This window comes from Schistocerca americana, chromosome 3 (assembly GCF_021461395.2).
Source record: "Schistocerca americana isolate TAMUIC-IGC-003095 chromosome 3, iqSchAmer2.1, whole genome shotgun sequence".
Classification (NCBI taxonomy): domain Eukaryota; kingdom Metazoa; phylum Arthropoda; class Insecta; order Orthoptera; family Acrididae; genus Schistocerca; species Schistocerca americana.
The window spans coordinates 44,327,967-44,351,983 of NC_060121.1; positions in this window are offsets into that span (position 1 = coordinate 44,327,967).

Sequence of the window (24,017 nt, forward strand, 5' to 3'; positions counted from 1 at the left end):
TCTTCCACTGGAGTTTATCTATCAACTCCGTAACGCTTTCGCGATTACTAAATGATCCTGTAACGAAGCGCGCTGCTCTCCGTTGGATCTTCTCTATCTCTTCTATCAACCCTATCTGGTACGGATCCCACACTGCTGTGCAGTATTCAAGCAGTGGGCGAACAAGCGTACTGTAACCTACTTCCTTTGTTTTCGGATTGCATTTCCTTAGGATTCTTCCAATGAATCTCAGTCTGGCATCTGCTTTACCGAAGATCAACTTTATATGATCATTCCATTTTAAATCACTCCTAATGCGTACTCCCAGATAATTTATGGAATTAACTGCTTCCAGTTGCTGACCTGCTATTTTGTAGCTAAATGATAAGAAATCTGTCTTTCTATGTATTCGCAGCACACTACACTTGGCGCAAAAGAGGATGGTTGCAAAAGCGAAAATAAACTCTGCTGCTTTTGATCGCTTTTAAAATTCGTCGAATGGTTTTAACTGTTCCTAGTAACTCCAATCCAAAATCGAGAGCAAAATTTGTGGTCGCAGTGCACTCCACAGAGGTAAGATCATGTTAAATGTGGATGTAGGCCCGCAGTGTCGTTAGAAAATGTTTGAATCGTGAGGGGCTCTCAGCAGTGTCAGAGGTTGTCAGAAACATCTTTATGTTGCTCATCACTTTTGCGAACTGCCTGTAAGCCCTAACCTTGGCTTCCACCTGTTCCGCTACCTCTTTCTTCATGGTTCCTATGTCAGCACTCACAATATTTACCTGCTTCATACATTGCTTTTGTTCCAACTCCAACTGTGAAACGTTTTCATCCAGCTTTTTCACACAGTTTATCTGCTTGTTTGCCTCCCCCTTAACATCAGTCATCTGATTAGTAATCTTCTCATGCTATTGCTCCGTTTCTTCCCTTTGTATATTGGCACTTACCGATTCTGCATCTATCCGCCTTCTGCATTCCTCCTCTGTCTTATGTATTTCAGCTCTAAGTTCATCTGTCACTTGATTCAGCTTTTCTTCAGGAGTTTACCATCAAACCCTTTCAATTCTGCATTGAAATTTACTCGGACCCTCTTGATCTCCTCTACCAGTAACCTTTGAGTTTTATTACTGTGTTCCGTCTCTTTCATAATCTGTTCATAGAATGTCTTAAGTTGCCCAATCTGTTCATTATTTTCTTTATTAGATGCCTCAATTTTCTTTACAGACACCTGAAGCTCTAGCAGTAGGTCATGCAAGTTTAAATTTTGAACTTGTTGTCGTTGTTTGGCTGCATTTGAATCTGAAAGCAGATCTGCACTAGAATACCCTACATCAATTACCATGGTAGCATCAGCAAAACTACAGTCTAGTGATGCCTCATTCTTTGACACCTCATTTTCACTATACAGTGATGCTGGTAAACCAGAGTAATTTAACACCCCATCATTTACGACTTCCATCGTTACCTTCTCTACATCTACTTCCTCAGGTTCAGATTTAAGTGACATCATGGTATAAGAATTACTTGACATGTTATAGTCATCTACCTTCAGCTTTATCCCCTTTACATTATGCTCCACGTGTTCCTCATTCAACATCCTTGAGATACTGTCCATACTGACATCTATTTCCCTGGCTACTTCTATAAAACAAATTGGTACCTTTCGTAACGCTGATTTATCTGACAGAGCCTATTCAATCATATGACAATAACACAACTCAGTAGCACCTATGTTGGCAATGCTGAAACTTAACACCATATTCCTTAATAAATAGTAAATGTACAGTAGCAGCATAAGCAGTCCTTTAAACGCTAATATGTTAAGCAATTATATTACAACATTCCATTAGAACTACTGATGGCCTTGGGAGAGCCAGTCATGACAAATCTCTACCATCTGGTGCGCAAGATGTATGAGACAGGCGAAGTACCCACAGACTTCAAGAAGGATATAATAATTCCAATCCCAAAGAAAGCAGGTGTTGACAGATGTGAAAATTACCGAACTATCAGTTTAATAAGTCACAGCTGCAAAATACTAACGCGAATTCTTTACAGACGAATGGAAAAACTGGTAGAAGCGGACCGCGGGGAAGATCAGTTTGGATTCCGTAGAAATGTTGGAACACGTGAGGCAATACTAACCTTACGACTTATCTTAGAAGAAAGATTAAGAAAAGGCAAACCTACGTTTCTAGCATTTGTAGACTTAGAGAAAGCTTTTGACAACGTTAACTGGAATACTCTCTTTCAAATTCTGAAGGTGGCAGGGGTAAAATACAGGGAGCGAAAGGCTATTTACAATTTGTACAGAAACCAGATGGCAGTTATAAGAGTCGAGGGGCATGAAAGGGAAGCAGTGGTTGGGAAAGGAGTGAGACAGGGTTGTAGCCTCCCCGATGTTATTCAATCTGTATATTGAGCAAGCAGTAAAGGAAACAAAAGAAAAATTCGGAGTAGGTATTAAAATTCATGGAGAAGAAGTAAAAACTTTGAGGTTCGCCGATGCCATTGTAATTCTGTCAGAGACAGCAAAGGACTTGGAAGAGCAGTTGAACGGAATGGACAGTTTCTTGAAAGGAGTGTATAAGATGAACATCAACAAAAGCAAAACGAGGATAATGGAATGTAGTCTAATTAAGTCGGGTGATGCTGAGGGAATTAGACTAGGAAATGAGGCACTTAAAGTAGTAAAGGAGTTTTGCTATTTAGGGAGTAAAATAACTGATGATGGTCGAAGTAGAGAGGATGTAAAATGTAGACTGGCAACGGCAAGGAAATCGTTTCTGAAGAAGAGAAATTTGTTAACATCGAGTATAGATTTAAGTGTCAGGAAGTCGTTTCTGAAAGTATTTGTATGGAGTGTAGCCATGTATGGAAGTGAAACATGGACGATAACCAGTTTGGACAAGAAGAGAATAGAAGCTTTCGAAATGTGGTGCTACAGAAGAATGCTGAAGATAAGGTGGGTAGATCACGTAACTAATGAGGAGGTATTGAATAGGATTGGGGAGAAGAGAAGAAGGGATCGGTTGGTAGGACATGTTTTGAGGCATCAAGGGATCACAAATTTAGCATTGGAGGGCAGCGTGGAGGGTAAAAATCGTAGAGTTAGACCAAGAGATGAATACACTAAGCAGATTCAGAAGGATGTAGGTTGCAGTAGGTACTGGGAGATGAAGAAGCTTGCACAGGATAGAGTAGGTTGGAGAGCTGCATCAAACCAGTCTCAGGACTGAAGACCACAACAACAACAACATCAAATTAAGATCTATTTGGGCGTGACGACAGCTATAAGTAATTTTCCTTATGGGAAATAAAGATTTACAAGTAACAATTCAGTCAAATTCAATCATATCCTAATTACCGGGAACGCTACTGTTGTTAGTTTCGTTACGCAAGCATCGCGACACTTACGCCTGCTATGTTGTGTGTCTGCCGCGCGTCGCTGTAGTGCTGTCAGCGCTGCTGCTATTCCGCGGGGCCAAGATGACGCGAAGCAATGCGGCGCGCGACGCTCCGATGTCTCCATCTCCACGCCTCGGTGCGAGAGTACGCCAAACTGCTATGATCTCCGATGCTTAGTTCCGCCGTTAACGGAGATGAGGCGCTGCTGCAACTTGCGATATTCTGTTGTCTCTGCGTCAACTCTTCCCTAGCGCCGCACTGCGAACGATGATTGAATCACACACCTTCCGTTATTTGCATCAGTGGTGGGGTTACAACACGGCCCACGCTGCACTGCTGTCTTGACGTCAACTCTTCAGTGGTGCTGCAGTATGACCGATAATTGAACGGCTGCACCTTCACTTGTCAACATCCAGCTTCAGTCGGGGGTGGGGGTTCACGACGCTCAGCTGTTCACACGTCAGCTCACTGTGGTAATGCTGTATGCACTATTACCAACTGCCACGATTGTCACTTATTCGACTACTGTTGTGGGATGTTCATTGCCACTTCTCTGACCTCACGTTCTTTGCACCGCAGTGCCGTAATACTATCTTATGGTGGTAACACTGCGCATTCCCGTTTTTGTTCGTCACACACAAATGCACGTATGACATCACTACTAATTGAATATTAAATTAATTTTCAGTTACTGCCATCGGCACTCCTATCCGAAGACTGCAAATCCTAAAACACAGTCGCCATGCAAACGAATGGGAGAGGGTGGGGTTATAGTTCCGTCTGAGTTTGCTAATTGTACCCACTCACCTCGTAAATCCAATTGTCATCTGCTTCTTCTCCTGCAGTCTAGGAACAGCAGCTTGACTATTGCTGTAATAAACGGTAATTAACAAGGGGGACAGAGGAGTGCCAATTACCAAAATTCAAGTTGTAGCCTAGTATAATCCATTGATGTATTTTTTAACACTTGCGCTACACAGGGCTGCACTGTTACACTCTTCACAAAATAACAAATATGTTTATACACTGATACATACAGTAACACTACATCACAATACATTATCCCACACTGCAATCCAGATGCGCCGTTCGTGGCAATATAGAAAATCCAAAGTTCATTTACCGGCGCGGATGAGATGCTCGAGGGCATCTAATCTTGTTCTCGCGATTGTTCTCGTGGTTTTTGACTTCGCGAACCGCGGATTACGTCTCGTGAGGTACACGAATAACACCTTCACAGTCACAAAATTTACTTGTTCTCTTAGCCTGATTCCTTAACATCTTCACTCGAAACACACGGTTAGGAAACCACCACGTGACTCCTCTCCCTCGTTTTGGTACGAAAAAACAAAGAAGCGACCATAGCGATGTTATCATAATCGATATCAGCGCTACTCGATACATGCTCACATGCCGTCGTCGACTGCGTAACGTGTGAGAGTCAACGCCGCAAGGAATGGGGTGGTTTCATTGATGCCATTAATGCCATCCCTTGAGCCTTATTCGTGTCGATTCTGACCGGCCGTGTCTCTGAAATGACTTTCTGGGCCAACCATAAGAAAACCCTGTGATTCCAACGTTGCGTGTCGCAGAGGCATCAAAAAACGGAGTGAAGTGTGGGTAAGAGGGGCTGTAACGAACTTTTCACTGTGTGACACGTCTGCAGCGGCGTTGTACAGAATTTTGTTGGGATTTGGTGCCCATGTGACATCATCAACCCACCTCAGGCGTCACATGAACTTCTAAGCTGTGGCCTCTTTTGTGCGTGTCGACGACACCTTGCTGCCTCAGGCGTCGCCGAAGCCGGCCGCCATGCTTTCGCACCTCAGGGAAAGGTTGCAGGAGTCTTCGAGCCACTTTCAAACTTCTGCGTCCCAATGCGAGAGAATTAATGGCTTTCGAAAAAGCGACCCTTTAACTTCGTAGAATAGTGTAGTTATGGTGAACTAAACCATTCGTTCAGCAAGTGTGGCTCGTTGCAGTTTTTTCCTCAGTGGCATGTACGGTGTTCTCAAAGCTGCACTGATAAAAAAAAATGTCGTTATTTTGTTTATTCTTTTCTATTCACGTGTTTCTTTCGCTTCAGTTTGCTTACTCTTTTCATTCTATGAATTGGTTTTATATATTTTACTGTGTCCCAGCTCGGCTGATTGAAAAATTATGCTCACGTCACGGCTGAGACATACTAGTAAACTAACTGTCATGCCCAAAGGCGAAGAAACGACTCCGGAACAGAGTTATTCGAACGGGAACTAAACATCAGGACTCCATGAAAGTTGTGCTATAACACATGTACTTACGCCAGAACATGTGCCTTTACAAGTACGACACAACATGTGGTTCATGCACGATGGAGCTCCGACACATTTCAGTCGAAGTGTTCGTATGTTTCTCAACAACAGATTCGGTGACCGATGGATTGGTAGAGGCGGACCAATTCCATGGCCTCCACGCTCTCCTGACCTCAACGCTCTTGACTTTCGTTTATGGGGGCATTTAAAAGCTCTTGCCTACGCAACCCCGGTACCAAATGTAGAGACTCTTCGTGCTCGTATTGTGGACGGCTGTGATACAATACGCCATTCTCCAGGGCTGCATCAGTGCATCAGGGATTCCATGCGACGGAGGGTGGATGCATGTATCCTCGCTAACGGAGGACATTTTGAACATTTCCTGTAACAAAATGTTTGAAGTCACGCTGGTACGTTCTGTTGCTGTGTGTTTCCATTCCATGATTAACATGATTTGAAGAGAAGTAATAAAATGAGCTCTAACATGGAAAGTAAGGGTTTCCGGACACATGTCGACATAACATATTTTCTTTCTTTGTGTGTGAGGAATGTTTCCTGAAAGTTTGCCGTACCTTTTTGCAACACCCTGTAGATCGGAACACAAGATTAAAGATCAAAATCACAATAACACGAACATACTGGTGCTACTCTTTCTTTTACTCAGTATTTTTTGGGCTAAGATAAGTTTTAAAACTTTATTATTTTTGTAGTAATTTTTCAAGGCTAATTGTTTCACAAGACGGTGCAAACATTCTAGCAGTAACACGCAAATACGCTTCGGACTGTTTTGCAATGATATATTTTTCATTAGCAGAGACAAGGTACAGCTAACCGCCACCTGTAAACTATTTACGTAGTGAACAGAAAAAGAAAGAGAAAGTAACTTAATTTTGAAATTCGTATGGGAATTGTGCAGATAAGAAGAGAGGAAATGTACTTCTAATCGTCAGGCAAGATAGTATGTTGATTATTGTACATTACGTTAAGTAACAGAGGAATACGGTTGATCATGATGAGTGGACAAAGGAAGGGACAAAAACTAACCTCCTTAAAGGAATGGAATAAACGAATGGAATAAAGGAATGGAAAGAAGCAGAATTTTCTTTGACTCTGGGTAAATATACATAATCCATATTACATTCAATGCCAATATTAGTCTTGACACTAATAAGGGCTCAGTGTTCGGAATATAAAGAAAATTACGAATGCAATAAAACACAGTAATTTAATTTTTGTCTTATTTTTGACAGAAACGTATGCGTGCTGGAACAGAAAGGAAAAACCACATCTAATGTACAGAATAGTAGAAGTACAAACCACTGTAGAGGAACCAGCAAAGAATGTTGTTTTGTAGTGCCCCCTCACCCCCCCCCCCCCCCCCCCCCCATGAACCATAGACCTTGCCGTTGGTGGGGAGGCTTGAGTGCCTCAGCGATACAGAAGGTAGCCGTACCGTAGGTGCAGCCACAACGGAGGGGTATCTGTTGAGAGGCCAGACAAACGTGTGGTTCGTGAAGAGGGGCAACAGCCTTTTCAGTAGTTGCAGGGGCAACAGTCTGAATGATTGACTGATCTGGCCTTGCAACACTACCCAAAACGACCTTGCTGTTCTGGTACTGCGAATGGCTGAAAGCAAAGGGAAACGACAGCTGTAATTTTTCCCAAGGGCATGCAGCTTTACTGTATGGTTAAATAATGATGGCGTCCTCTTGGGTAAAATATTCCGGAGGTAAAATAGTCCCCCATTCTGATCTCCGGGCGGGGACTACTCAAGAGAACGTCGTTATCAGGAGAAAGAAAACTGGCGTTCTACGGATCGGAGCGTGGAATGTCAGATCCCTTAATAGGGCACGTGGGTTAGAAAATTTAAAAAGGGAAATGGATAGGTTGAAGTTAGATATAGTGAGAATTAGCGAAGTTCGGTGGCACGAGGAACAAGACTTTTGGTCAGGTGAACACAGGGATATAAATACAAAATCAAATAGGGGTAATACAGGAGTAGGTTTAATTATGAATAAAAAATAGGAGTGCGGGTAAGCTACTACAAACAGCATACTGAACGCACTATTGTGGCCAAGACAGACACGAAGCCCACGATTACTGCAGTAGAACAAGTTTATACGTCAACTAGCTCTGCAGATGATGAAGAAATTGATGAAATGTATGATGAGATAAAAGAAATTATTCAGGTAGTGAAGGGAGACGAAAATTTAATAGTCATGGGTGACTGGAATTCGGTTGTTGGAAAAGGGAGAGAAGGAAAGGTAGTGGGTGAATATGGATTGGGGGGAAGAAATGAAAGAGGAAGCCGCCTGCTAGAATTTCGCACAGAACACAATTTAATCATAGCTAACACTTGGTTCAATAATCATAAAAGAAGGTTATATACATGGAAGAACCCTGGAGATACTAGAAGGTTTCAGATAGATTATATAATGGTAAGATAGAGATTTAGGAACCAGGTTTTAAACTGTAATAAATTTTCCAGGGGCAGATGTGGACTCTGACCACAATCTATTGGTTATGAACTGTAGATTAAAACTGAAGAAACTGCAAAAAAGTGGGAATTTAAGGAGATGCGACCTGGATAAACTGAAAGAACCAGAGGTTGTACAGAGTTTCAGGGAGAGCATAAGGGAACAATTGACAAGAATGGGAAAAAGAAATACAGTAGAAGAAGAATGGGTAGCTTTGAGGGATGAAGTAGTGGAGGTAGCAGAGGATCAAGTAGGTAAAAAGACGAGGGCTAGTAGAAATCCTTGGGTAATAGAAGAACTATTGAATTTAATTGATGAAAGGAGAAAATATAAAAATGCGGTAAATGAAGCAGGAAAAAGGAGTAAAAATGTCTCAAAAATGGGATCGACAGGAAGTGCAAAATGGCTAAGCAGTAATGGCTACAGGACAAATGGTAAGGATGTAGAAGCTCATATCACTAGGGGTAAGATAGATACTGTCTACAGGAAAATTAAACAGACCTTTGGAGAAAAGAGAACCACCTGTATGAATACCAAGAGCTCAGATGAAAACCCAGTTCTAAGCAAAGAAGGGAAAGCAGAAAGGTGGAAGGAGTATATAGAAGGTCTATACAAGGGCGAGGTACTTGAGGGCAATATTATGGAATTGTGAGAGGATGTAGATGAAGATGAAATGGGAGATATGATACTGCGTGAAGAGTTTGACAGAGCACTGCAATACCTAAGTCTAAACAAGGCCCCAGGAGTAGACAACATCCATTAGAACTACTGACAGCCTTGGGAGAGCCAGCCTGACAAAACTCTACCATCTGGGGAGCAAAATGTATGAGACAGGCGAAACATCCTCAGACTTCAAGTAGAATATCATAATTCCAATCCCAAAGAAAAGCAGGTGTTGATAGATGTGAAAATTACCGAACTATCAGTTTCATAAGTGACGGCTGGAAAATACTAACGCGAATTCTTTACAGACGAATGGAAAAACTGGTAGAAGCCGACCTCGGGGAAGATCAGTTTGGATTCCGTAGAAATATTGGAACATGTGAGGCAATACTGACCCTACTTAGAAGCTAGATTAAGAAAGGGCAAAGTAATGAGGAAGATATGGGGACCAGTTTTAGATAAAGGAGAATGGAGAAGGAAGAAAAACGAGGAAAGCTACCTTCTGGTGCGACAAGCAACTATCCTACAGGAGATAAAGAGCAAAAGAATATAATCGGTGGATCATGTAGCCCGTATGCCAGATGGAAGACGGGCGAAGATGGCACTAGCGGGGAAACCAAACACTAAACACCTCATTGGACGATCAAGGCAGCGCTTGATGGACGACCTGGCGAAGGACCTAGCAGCCCTGGGAACTGAAGACACCTGAAGGAACCGGGCACAGAACAGGCAGGAAAGGGGTCAGTTTGTGGAAGCAGTGCGTGGCCTGCAGGGCCTGTGATCACTGAATATCTCTCTAATTTCAGGGTAACTGTTTGTTCAGCACAGTTTCTCCAAGGTCTGAAGCCTTCTTTGTACTTCCCAAGTTCCTTACCCAGCTGTTCTTTGATCCTGTTATGTAACATCTTGGAAAAAATCTTGTAGGTATAGTCAAGGAGCGAGTTCCTCTATAGTTGTCTGGATGATGATGATGATGTTTGCGCGGTTATCAGCACCCGTACAATTCCCCAACCTTTGCTGAGTCCAATCTCGCCACTTTCAATAATGATGATGAAATGATGAGGGCAACACAAAGTCATCTCGATGCAGGTGAAAATCCCTGACCCCGCCGGGAATCGAACCCGTGACCCTGTGCTCGGGGAGCGAGAACGCGACTTCGAAACCACGAGCTCTGGACAGTTCTCTGGGTCACTTTTATAAAGTGGGTCAGTAATAGCTGCAGTCCATTCTTCTGGGAAATTTTCTGTTGATAAATTTTTTTGTAAACTAATATGTAACGATGTCTCAATTGTTTTACCAGCATACTTACACATTTATGCAAACACTTGATTTTTCCCAACATTTTTTGTAGTTTCTCATTTCTATAAGTGCAATTTCTATTTCTTGTACTGTAGGTGGGTCTATATTTTCTGATTTGGTTTTTACAGGGGGTGCTTGTGTCTGCTGTTAAAAGCTTTTCAGGTTCATCAGAGTTCAAGAGCTTGTTCAATGTTTCTTCCATGTTTTTTGCGTTTAGCTTTTTATTATTGATTATTCTTCCATCTTTATTCTCAGCAATAGTGTGGGTGGGCTGTATTACGTAATTGTTTATCAAAGACTTTGAAATACTCTTTGGAACTGGTTTTCTTCAATGGAACTCATTAGATCCTTTAGATATTGCCGCTTTGTTTTTCTGATAATTTTAGAGAATTTTTTTTCTGATGTTTCTGAGGTTAATCGCGTTTTATTCTGTTTTGTGAATTTGAAACTTTGTCCAAACTTGGTGTCTTTCATCGAGTATTTCGTCACATTCTATAGTCAGCCATGCATGTTTATTGTGCTGATTTACTGGGACCCATTCTTAAGCGCTATGTTTTAAAATTATTATTAGTTCCTCAAGATAGTCGGTTACTATTGTATTTTGTGTGGTTTTCTTATATTTATGTTTTTTGATTAATTTATACTTCATTTTATCTCCAGTTGCTTTTGTAAATAATAAACCGTAAAAAAATTGCGTATGTGGCAGGTGATGTCTTCAAACAAGTAACGATTGTGGTCGTGAGCGATGGTGGTATGAAGGAAAATTGTTATAAAGTTAAATTTAAAGAAAGACTATAAACTAAGTGGCTACACTGGAGTGGTGCAAATATAATGATGTGAAAACTGTGGTTCAAGGAAGTTTTGTTCCCGTTGCAGAGGAAAATTTTTCCAGACTTGTCACCGGTGGACAGTAAAAGTAACTAAAGTACGTGAAAATAGACATTAAGCTGTGTCATCTAGCGAGATCTAGTTCTAAGGACGGGACTCTCGACTTCTCTAGGAACCTTGCTACTCTTGTCTGGATGCTGTGGAACTCGGTGCACGGAAAACCACAATGAAAGAAAGCACTTGGCAAGCCACGCTCGTTCGTAACACACGTACGGTTATCAAGTAAGCCTCACTACTCAACTGTGACGAATAAGTAGAGCAGCCGCGCTGTGGTACCTTACTCATTTTTGAGTATGCACTCACGTATGCGCCAGCATTCTTGCAACCCAACGGACGTAGGGACAATGTGAATTCAAAAATAGGAAGCGAACTCCACAAGGACAATTATGCAAGTGCATATTGATGGAATCTGTAGAGAAACGAATAAATATATCCTCGCGGAAAGCTCTTGAGTTAACACCAAAGGAGAAATCTCGAGACACCACAGGGCTAGGATTAACCAATAATGAAATGATGCTGTAATAACGGAGAGCGTAGTATGAATTCTTATGTATATTTATATATGTATGTAGTGTAAAACGTTACCTATTTTCTGTTATAATATTTGTTTCGTGCAAAGTATCATTTGAGAAAGAGGTAGACATACCTCAAAAGCATAGAGTACCATGGGGAGCCTCAGGTCCCAAAAAACTACGTTTTCAAGGCCTTTTCATGGATGGATCAAAGGGCCGTCCAATTACTTAACCCATTTCTGATTCATTCTATGATCCGTCACCTAAGAGAACGTATTCTGTGTATGAATGTTGTACTCGTTTCTGCTGTTAACGAAAAACACTTGTTCTATTATAATACTGATATATGAATGCATAAAATATCTACAACGAGAGAAATCACCTTGTAGCGAGATAATGTGATACGAGATAAGTTATGCAGTGTGATTAGATAAGTTAGAATGATTTTTTGTGTGTTTTTGTTGTTCTTGTCCTGAGACTGGTTTGATGCAGCTCTCCATGCTACCCTATCCTGTGCAAGCTTCTTAATCTTCCAGTACGTACTGCAGCCTACACCCTTCTGAATCTGCTTAGTGTATTCATCTCTTGGTCTTCCTCTACGATTTTTGCGCTCCACGCTGCCCTCCAATACTAAATTTGTGATCCCTTGATGCCTCAGAACATGTCTTACCAACCGATTCCTTCTTCTAGTCAAATTGTGCCACAAACTCCTCTTCTCCTCAATCCTGTTCAGTACCTCCTCATTAGTTATGTGATCTACCCATCTAATCTTCAGCATTCTTCTGTAGCATCACATTTCGAAAGCTTCTATTCTCTTCTTGTCTATTTATCGTCCATGTTTCACTTCCATACATGGCTACACTCCATACAAATACTTTCAGAAACGACTTCCTGACACTTAAATCTATACTCGATGTTAACAAATTTCTCTTCTTCAGAAAGAATAGAACGAAAGATAATTTCTTATTACTGTAAAAACTGATATGTTGAAGAACCACGTACGAGGTCACCGAACCTCAAATCAACGTGGACAATAATGAGTACCAAAATTTTAAAATACCCGAGCACATTGTGGCACAAGCGAAAGCAACAAACATTTTGTGAAGTGAATCATTGGACTCAGCCGTGGAGTGTGAACTACAGAGAATACGCCCAAGGAGGCAGTGAAGAGTTACAATAAATAATGTTGGGGCCAGATGGAATATTATAATCTCTGTAGAAAAAGAGTAGATACCTTAAGATTGATTTGTTTGTCACATTCTGGTATCTTCACTTTTTCAGCTATGAATACAGTTTGAGCAGATGGAAATATGTTTGTTCATTCTTTAATTCTGTGTAAGCAGTTGGTATTGTCCTGTGTCATCTTTTGCTGTAGAGAACGCGAATAAGTTTAGCTGTCCTTCAAGGCAGTACGAGGAGGTAAGTGAAAACGGATTAATTCCTGGGTGGCTTGGACAGTGTACATAGGAACGCATGCACGGTACGTAAAAACTGAGTAAATTCTCACCCTTCTCAAGACCTTTCAGTCTTTAACTTTCTGATTCCAAGGTAAAAGAAAAAAAGGAATAATAATTTTCTCCGAGTCAGTTCGTGAGAGAAGCCCCCTGCCTCTTGCATGCCGATCTAAAGAGAGGCAGATATTCCTTTTACAGATCGTGAAATTAACCACAACCATGAAATATGGCACTAGGATATAAACCATTCGTACCTCTCTCGATAATGTAAATTCTTTTATGTGCTCCAACTAACGATTCCATCGAGAGTCATCCCCACATTGCGGAAGCACCTGATTTGCAAAATTATTAAACTGTTTTTCTCTTATTAAGCAGTCAACAATTTTTCTATTTGCGTCAGTAAACGCAAGTGACACTGATACAGATTTTACAATGACTTCATTTCTTCACTCATTTCTTAAGAAATTCAGTATTCGGCTAGACGCCTCTATCGAGTTTGCGACGCTTGCACGGAGTGACAGTTGTACGGAGAGGGAATGTTTTGACAGTTGCACGGAGGCAGGGAAACTGTAGGTAGTGGACGGGGTGTTCCGGAAGTAGAATACTCCGGCCTGTCCGCCTCTGCCTGCGACGAATCCACGGAAGGCCAAAGCTTATTTCCCCCAAAAAGCTCCCTGTCTCCTCACCAGTGTGTGGTGTGTGTGGCTTTCTCCCAGAGTTCAGTATTGCAGTTGACCTCTGACTCAAAGTAGTTTTCCGTGTCTTAGTGTAGAGGTAATGAAATTCACCGAGTCCACAGAAGAGAAATCTTTACTAATTTACGTCGTGCATTAGCGTACAAACAAACAAGAAGTAACATTCTAGTGCTGAGTAACTTTAAAAAGAATAAATGCAAAGAAAGACTGTCTACAGAAAATAACACATTTTTAGGAGAAGGTAGCCACGTTTGTATTTCAGATGAAGCAGTAAATGAAGTGCAAGAACGTTTCGTCACAGCAATAAAGCAGGCAAGAGAAACATTCGCTACAGTTTCATTAGTTTAAGCTGTGGTAGGGTACGACTTAATAACAGCGTATTAGATGGAAATATATAGGAGCTACACAAGTTTCCAGCGATTCTGGAGGAATATTCTTCGTAGAAATAATTTAGTGATGAATGACTGTAGCAATTTCTTACTTGCAAATCATAACAGGGGACCGAATAACAAAATACTGGTGTTTGCCAATGAAAATGGAAAAGCGTGTTCATCAAACTGCCAGTGATCCTCTCTGGACGGCACGGTCACGGGTTCCAGCAAGTAGATGGGCCGGTTCTTTATACTCTCGCCGACCTCAATAGTTATCGGGAGGAAATAGACATAATTACAGTTGTTTACGCTTTTGTTGCCAAATAAAAAGTGAGAAACATATGAAAATTCTTAAACCTATTAAAGCTAACGTGCCTGGATGGAACCCTGCATCTCTGATGACCGACTTATAAATTGCCATCATCCAAACACCAAACAGTTTGTTTCCGTGAACAGCGATTACTGGTTGCAATTAGCATTTTAATCAACGTTTGTGGAAACAAGTTCAGGTTTCCGGCCTCGTTCCAGCCCATAAGGAAAACGAGGAAATACCTTGTCAAATATTAATGTGTTCTGCTCCAGCACGTCTTCCCCTGGAAATGTTGGATGACGGTTGGTTGTGTATTCAGGAGAGCACGCCTCAAAACCAAAAGCTTCAGGAGTTTTATGAATATTTAGTGGACCAGTGGTTCGATAAGGATCCTATGCCATGAGAGATGAGGAATTTCAGTGGGAGGCGCCATTACACTGACTTCGTCTCGGAAGGATGGAACCGGAGAATAAAAACATCAATATTAAAAGTCTCTGCATCTTCGAAAAGATGCAGAGTGCCACGGTCACCAGCTTGACCGACTAATTTAAAATTTTTGATGGGAAATGAAAAAAAAAATAGTCAGCAATTATTACATTAAACTACTTTTCAAAATTTACAAATTTTTCTATGAATCTGACGTTTTCTTAGTCACTATTACCTTTTGTGCATAGGCCACAAAGTCAGAAATGATTTTAGGATTCCGTCAGTTTTAGTTTAAATTCATTTCTGGTTTGTGTGGCTTACGCACAAAAGTTACAATGACAAAGAAAACGTCAGAGTCATTGAAAAGTTTTGTGTAAATATAGTAAATAAATTTAATGGGGGACTGAAAGAGATTACCTTTTCGTGCTGTTCCCTGGGAACGATACAAAGTCGGTTGAATGCCTTTTAAATTTGTCAAATATTCCCTAATGAAGGCTAACAAGACTATCTCAAATGCCAAGTCTTTTGCGGGGAATATTCGCAATCTTTTCCTTGAGAGGTTCTTAGAATTGCAGTCTGCGTGGGCAGACACAGAATACAAAATCTCTGCAGCGGAATCGCAGGCAAATGACATGCAATTAAATCCCTACCTCCCCCCTCTGTTAGAAGATTAGCAAACCAGCATGGAACTGGTAAATGCAATATAAATTACCATAAAAAGTGACTCTTCGCACTTTTGCAGCCTTTCAGCCTATGTTAAACCTAATTCCTAGTGGCACATGTCATAGACTACAGCGGGTGTGTTGCGAATGCGGTTAGACGAGCAACAGCGCTGACACTCGCTCACCACCTGAGTTGTGAGCGCTCACGGGAAAATGGGACACTGAGAAGCCGCTAGGTAGCGCACGCAGCACGTCGGACGAATAGTACGGAGGTGCAAACAATTGTAAGGTGCCGGGACATGGGCACTTACACGTTAGCTTACCAACATTAGTAATAATAATAAATGGACTGACAAGGGCATCAGATCGTGACTCTATTGAATTATGATAAATATGAGGCACTCTCGAGCAGTACTCCCTGCATGTCTGCATGATTGAGCCACTAACTTAAAGCGTTGGTGAAAAGCGTCGGAATTTGAGAATTGTGGAATGTAAGGACTGCAGATGGCCGTAGCTCGCCGGGCCGCCCTGGGCGGCAGGTAGCGGTCACCGGAAACGCGGGACAACACGGCGCTTTTGGGGATAGCCCGGCATCAGGAGCCACCTGTGCTGGGCAACATGTGGCGAAGACGGGAATTTCGTTTGTCTAGGGGCGATATATCCTACTCGATCATTGGCTAGACCTCAGAAATGCCGTTGGAGGGATTTCGGCTATGACAGAGCGTTCGACATTGGCCAAAACGGGGTATTCTTCCGCCACGTTTTCGTACGCGTGTGAGACGGGAGAATTGTGGAGAGAGAGGACTTCGCCTTCAGCCATCGAGCGGTACGGACTTGCAGACGGCGTCTTCGCTATCGTCTTCAAAGGGAGATATACGGTCTGTGTTGCAGCATTGCACCAACGAGTGTTCCCTGCAGAGTTGTGCGGTTAGAGCTCTGTGTGCTCAGAAGCGAGATTTTCACCAACACTTAACCACTTCCAACAACTTACCTAACATTCTTGATTTGGTAGTTATCCTTACGAGGTGCCGAGTATTTACCAACGCAGCTGCCGGTAATAGGGGCGCGTAATTGCAACTTGTTAATGTGCCGTTCTCAGGAGTGTGTGAGTGGACAAGGAAATTCACATTATTTTAGTAAATTTTGTCAGTTGTGGGGGATATCAAATTAAAATGCCAATATTACAATCGAATTATCGACTTCATTGTAGCTAGCATTTACCCTCTCCCAGTAGGCTTTAGATGTACTCTAGTCACTGCACAGCTTGCTCAGACGGGAAGGAAAGAAGGTTTCCGGATTTCTATGTCAGCTTGCACAATGTGCTGCCTGAATACCGTATCGGGATCGGTGTCTGCTTTCATACAAACGCTCTCTTCCGCGATGCTATTTCCTTTACAGTGCAGTGTTTTGCAATATTGTATCCCCCTAACTATTGCTAATATCATGTCACTAATGATATTACGATCTACATCTTCTGTCACTCTAGTGCGCGGTTTGAACTCTGGAGTAATGCTGTTTATCTTGTTGAAGGGGTCATACATTTCGTTTAACTATTGACGCGGGTTTATTTCATCATAAATACTGGAGAGATACGACGTCTTGTCAGTTCGGCAGCTGCGCTGTGACAGTGCATGTTGTGTGCTTCTTCATCTTCTTTCCTCAGTGTTCTCCTCTCTTCTATCAGTGGTAGAGTAGTTTTCGAAATCCAGGGATGTTTCGCTGGAGGGATGTTCAGGAAGAGACGAACAGATAAATTCCTTCATTTTGTCCCTTGTTTGGGGACCTACTCCGTCCTCCGTTGATTACCAGCGTTTGGGTTTTGTTTTTTCTCCAAACGCTTTGAAGCTGTTTTTGTCTGTAACACAAACCTTTCTAACACCATAACAGTGAATCGACTACTTTTTTACCTGTGTTTACTGGTCTGATCTATCTCTACTGTCGAATATCGAGACATGCAAACTAATATCTGTCACTGTACTACTTACGCAACGGAATTTTTTACGCTATTTAAAAGGTAGCCTTGTCACTCATAAATAGTCACGTGCAGGGGATGTTTAGAGCAAAAATTACAGAAAAATTAACTGTTGCCGATTGAGATCTGTTCAACGTGAACTTATAAAAGCCGGCCGCGGTGGTCTAGCGGTTCTAGGCGCTCAGTCCGGAGCCGCGCGACTGCTACGGTCGCAGGTTCGAATCCTGCCTCGGGCATGGATGTGTGTGATGTCCTTAGGTTAGTTAGGTTTAAGTAGTTCTAAGTTCTAGGGGACTGATGACCATAGATGTTAAGTCCCATAGTGCTCAGAGCCATTTTTGAACTTATAAAACGGATTGTTCGAATCAGTGTGAGGTTTAACAAATATTTAGTCTCATGTCCTGCTAACACAGAGCACATACTTCCTCTGATCGATATGTAGTAGATCATACGAACAAATTAAATCGTAGAGAGTGAGCTATCCTTCTACTAAAAGGATAAATTCTAGTCTTAAAAAAATTGTTTGCAGTATATATTAATGAACATGAACAATATATAATTTACAGAACATCCAGTGGACACATAAAAACACGAAATGACTGCAATAAACTAGTACTACCTTCTGTCTGCCCTCAGGGAGTCACACCTAGTGATACGTGGCTGGCGACCACTGGGCCCCGACTGAGTCCTGGCATTGCTTCCACTTACTTATGCCAGGCTTCTCACTTTTATCTTTCCTATCTGGCCACCCTCGGCCAACTCTTGTTCTTTTCCGACCCTGACGCTATTAGGTTTCGAGGGCTAGGGGTCTTTCATTTTCCAACCTATACTTCTCATGCAGCGTCTGACCCGGAGCGGGCGGCTGCAAAAGGCGTCCGTATCCCATGTTAGGGGCGGCCTCCAGAACTGCGGAAGGCAACGGAATACCACCGCAGATTATCTTCCCTGCATAATGCAGTCTCCATTTTATGCACAAAAAATGGCTTCCTCTCATGTTAAATCAGTGTCCGGAGGTAAAATAGTCCCCCATTCGGATCTCCGGGGGGGACAACTTGAAAGGAGGCAAAAAATCAAAACGATAATTGGTACCTGGAATGTCAGAACTCTGCTACAAGCAGGAAAACTAGAAAACCTTAAAAGAGAGATGGAAAAGAATCATATGGACCTCGTAGGAGTTGCTGAGGTAAGATGGAATGGACATGGAGAGTTGCAGTCAGATGAATATATATTCTACTACACAGGAGGAGAAGTAAAAGGAATTAATGGAGTAGGAATGATTATGACAAAGGAATAGGCTAAATGTGTGGAATATGTAGACTATGCAAATGACCGGGTTATTGGTGTAAGGCTGAAAGGAGCACAAAAAGATTTACTGATTGTCCAGGTGTATATGCCAACTTCAGAACATGATGACCAAATTGTAGAGGAAACGTACAATGTAATAGAGAGAAAAATGGACGAAAATAAAAAATGCTGCAAAATAGGAATGGGAGACTGGAACGCCATTGTGGGAGAAGGGAAAGAGGGAAACATAGTAGGCAGTCATGGTCTTGGAAAGAGAAATGACAGAGGTGAATGGTTAATTGACTTCTGGAGGGAAAGGCAGCTGATAGCGGCAAACACATGGTTCAAGAACCATACGAGGAGGCTCTACACTTGGAAATCACCAGGGGATAAATATAGAAACCAAATCGATTTTATACTGGTAGAAGAAAGATACAGGAATGGAATCAAGAAGGTGCACACATTACCAGGTGCAGATATTAATAGTGACCACAACTTACTTATGGCAGAAATAGAAATAAGAATGAAAAAACTGAAAAAGGCGACAATGGTGAAGAAGTGGGATCTAGAGAAGATAAGGTCCTACAAACAACAAATGACAGAAATGCTGTCTCGGGACTTTCTAAACACATTACGAGATAAAGAAGCACCTGATAATGCCAATGAGTACTGGAATATGCTGAAAGAAGGAATCATTAAAGCAGGACAGCAAAATATAGGATATGTAAAAGGGAAAAGGTCAAAAAAACCATGAGTCACACAAGAAATGATTTCCAAGATGGAGGAGAGAAGAAAATTGAAAAACAAGAACACTGAAGATGCAAGAAAGACATACCGAAGGTTAAATAACGACCTGCGAAGAGAAACAGAGCAGGCTAGGAAAAAATGGCTAAAAGAGGAATGTAATGAAATTGAAGAACTTGACAGGAAGGGAAGATACGACTTACTTTACAACAGAGTAAAGACTATGACATGGGAACAAAACAGAGCAGGAAGTGCTACTATGGAAATTTTGAGTAAAGACGAAGAGGTAGTGTACAAAGATCGTGACGGTGTCCTCCAGAGATGGGAAGAATATATAAAAGAGCTATATGACACAAATAGCAAACCAGAAACTCTGGAACTTGAATCTCACAACAGTATAAGTGATGAAGAGAAAGGACCGACCCTCATAATGGAAGAAGTAAAGTATGCCATTGCTGCAATGAAAAATGGCAAAGCAGTAGGTACAGATACAATACCGGGAGAAATACTAAAATGCTTGAACCACAATGGAATAAGAGAAATATTGAGGTTATGTAATAAAATATATGACAGAAGTGAATGGCCTGAGGACTTTTTGACAACAGTAATGATTCCATTACCGAAAAAACAAGGAACCAAGAAATGCAGCGAGCACAGGACAATGAGCCTCATTTCACATGCAGCCAAAGTGATGTTAAGAATAATTAATAAAAGACTTGAAAAAGTAATAGAGGAGAATCTCGGCGAGGAGCAGTTTGGCTTTATACGGAATACGGGCACCAGAGATGCAATAGGGCTCCTACGAATCTTGGGAGAAAGGTTTATCGAAAAAGGAAGAGACCTATATATGTGCTTCATCGATTTATAAAAGGCATTTGACAATGTGGTTTGGGACATGCTGGCGACTATTATGAGGGACAAGAGAGTGGACTGGAAAACCAGAAGACTTATAAACTCATTATACCTTAATCAAAAAGTTTCAGTGAAAGTGAGAGGAGAAAGTACAAACTGGATCAGACTAGGGAAATGAGTGAGACAAGGATCCTGTTTATCACCTACTCTTTTCAACCTGTACTTGGAAAATATGATTGACCAATGCTCATTAGATGACAAAGGAGTAGAAATTGGAGGAAGAAGAGTAGGGTGCTTGAGATTTGCTGATAACATGGTCCTTCTAGCCACAGGGGAAAAAGAATTACAAGATTTGGTGGACACCATTGCAACTAACGGAAAAAATATGGAATGAAAATTAACACAAATAAGGAAATAAAAATTGTGCTGTATGGAGAAACACTAGAACAGGTGCAAAATTTTAAGTATCTTGGAAGCTGGATAGACACCGACTGGAAGTGCACCACAGAAATTAAAACAAGGATAGCAATGGCAAAAGAGGCGTTTTATAAGAAAAGGAGAATCTTCTGCAGCGGTCTGGACAAAGAACTCAGAGACTCATAAAATGTCTTGTATGGAGTGTTCTTCTAAATGGCGCTGAAACATGGACTATGAGGAAAAAAGACAAAGAAAGGCTGGAGGATTTTGAGATCTGGACATGGCGGAAGATGGAAAGAATAAGTTGGATGGACAGAGTAAAAAATGAAGAAGTACTGAGAAGAGTGGGAGAGAAAAGACAGTTACTAGATGTAATAAAGAGAAGGAAAAGAAATTGGATTGGGCATATATTAAGAAAGAATGACGGACTGATAAAAACAGTTTTAGAAGGTTATGTAGAAGGGAAAAGGAAGCGTGGAAGAAAGAGATTCCAGATACTGGATGACATGATGGACGGTACAATATACAGCAGCCTTAAGAAAGAAGCAATGGATCGCAGAAAATGGAGAGGCAAAGGACCTGCTAATATAGCAGATAAATGATGATGATGATCTTCTGTCTAAGCCTCCTGAGTTGTGAATACCATGAACTGATATTCTCTGCACGGAATGACTGACTTCACTTCAGTACTGAAAAAATAAAATGAGCTATTCCAGTCACGTGACATGAAACCGCAATGGAGAATCTTTTAGAACGAGCAATTTATCTGCCGCTGATGTGTCTACTTCACCTTCTGGGATAGCATGTTGGCGGCATGCAGGGATGACCACAAAGTATCGTGTGCTGTGAGCATGACTGTGGGCCCTGCGATGATTTCTGTGCTGAAACCTAAATCCTCTGATGGCAAACCACTTATAGTAGGGCAACAACGGCGCCAGTGCATTATTATTGCGGGTTGCCTACAACAGGGGCAGGTATGCACTCAGGGGCAAACCTGTTGTTGTTGTTGTGGTCTTCAGTCCTGAAACTGGTTTGATGCTGCTCTCCATGCTACTCTATCCTGTGCAAGCATTTTCATCTCCCACTACCTACTGCAACCTACATCCTTCTGAATCTGCTTAGTGTATTCATCTCTTGGACTCCCTCTACGATTTTTACCCTCCACGCTGCCCTCCAATACTAAATTGGTGATCCCTTGATGCCTCAGAACATGTCCTACCAACCGATCCCTTCTTCTGGTCAAGTTGTGCCACAAACTTCTCTTCTCCCCAATCTTATTCAATACTTCCTCATTAGTTATGTGATCTACCCATCTAATCTTCAGCATTCTTCTGTAGCACCACATTTCGAAAGCTTCTATTCTCTTCTTGTCCAAACTATTTATCGTCCATGTTTCACTTCCATACATGGCTACACTCCATACGAATACTTTCAGAAATGACTTCCTGACACTTAAATCAATACTGGATGTTAACAAATTTCTCTTCTTGAGAAGCGCTTTCCTTGCCATTGCCAGCCTCCATTTTATATCCTCTCTACTTCGACCATCATCAGTTATTTTGCTCCCCAAATAGCAAAACTCCTTTACTACTTTAAGTGCCTCATTTCCTAGTCTAATTCCCTCAGCATCACCCGACTTAATTAGACTACATTCCATTATCCTTGTTTTGCTTTTCTTGATGTTCATCTTATATTCTCCTTTCAAGACACTGTCCATTCCATTCAACTGCTCTTCCAAGTCCTTTGCTGTCTCTGACAGAATTACAATGTCATCGGCGAACCTCAAAGTTTTTATTTCTTCTCCATGAATTTTAATACCTACTACGAATTTTCCTTTTGTTTCCTTTACTGCTTGCACAATATACAGATTGAACAACATCGGGGAGAGGCTACAACCCTGTCTTACTCCCTTCCCAACCACTGCTTCCCTTTCATGTCCCTCGACTCTTATAACTGCCATCTGGTTTCTGTACAAATTGTAAATAGCCTTTCGCTCCCTGTATTTTACCCCTGCCACCTTTAGAATTTGAAAGAGAGTATTCCAGTCAACATTGTCAAAAGCTTTCTTTAAGTCTACAAATGCTAGAAACGTAGGTTTGCCTTTCCTTAATCTTTCTTCTAAGATAAGTCGTAAGGTCAGTATTGCCTCACGCGTTCCAGTGTTTCTACGGAATCCAAACTGATCTTCCCCGAGGTTGGCTTCTACTAGTTTTTCCATTCGTCTGTAAAGAATTCGTGTTAGTATTTTGCAGCTGTGACTTATTAAACTGATAGTTCGGTAATTTTCACATCTGGGGATAGGAATTATTATATTCTTCTTGAAGTCTGAGGGTATTTCGCCTCTTTCATACATCTTGCTCACCAGATGGTAGAGTTTTGTCTGGACTAGCTCTCCCAAGGCCGTCAGTAGTTCCAATGGAAAGTTGTCTACTTCAGGGGCCTTGTTTCGACTCAGGTCTTTCAGTGCTCTGTCAAACTCTTCACGCAGTATCATATCTCCCAGTCCATCTTCATCTACATCCTCTTCCATTTCCATAATATTGTCCTCAAGTACATCGCCCTTGTATAGACCCTCTATATACTCCTTCCACCTTTCTGCTTTCCCTTCTTTGCTTAGAACTGGGTTTCCATCTGAGCTCTTGATATTCATACAAGTCTCATTTCATTGACAGGCACTTAACCTGTTGTTCTCCTTTGATTGACAGGTCCTTAACGTATTGTTTTGTTAAGTGGCCTTTCACGTCACTGCACTTAACCTATTATCCCCCCCACCCGCAACCCCTCCCACTCCTCTCCCCTCTCAGGGAACTCCCCACCCCTCGCTGCTACAGGTACACTTTCGGTAACGTTCGGCGTTAGGAGCAAGAGACCGTACATATTGGGTACGCATCCTCTAACTGTAGCTGATGACACAATGCAGATTGGTGATAGACGGTTTGAGAGAACACCTGGCTTAATGAATCTTATTTGCCTGAGAACTACCAAAAAACCTATAAGTTATTCAATTAACGATAGGGAAACGTACCGTGAAATACTGCACGTGACTAATGTACATAAGATCGTGAAAAGCCTGAGTATATATACTTATTATGACGACCCCCAAAGGGCTAACAGATCAACTACGGCTGCTCATGACATTAGCTGCTGCAGGTGATACAGGTCACTCGAATGAGGTTGTTTCAATAACCTCTGAGCTTAGAGAGAGAAGTATCATCGAATAAGTATGGAGACAGTAGTTGGAGAACTGCACAGACCAGCATGAAAAACATACCCTCGTATGCATGTTATGATTAAAGGTTTGCATGACGTATGG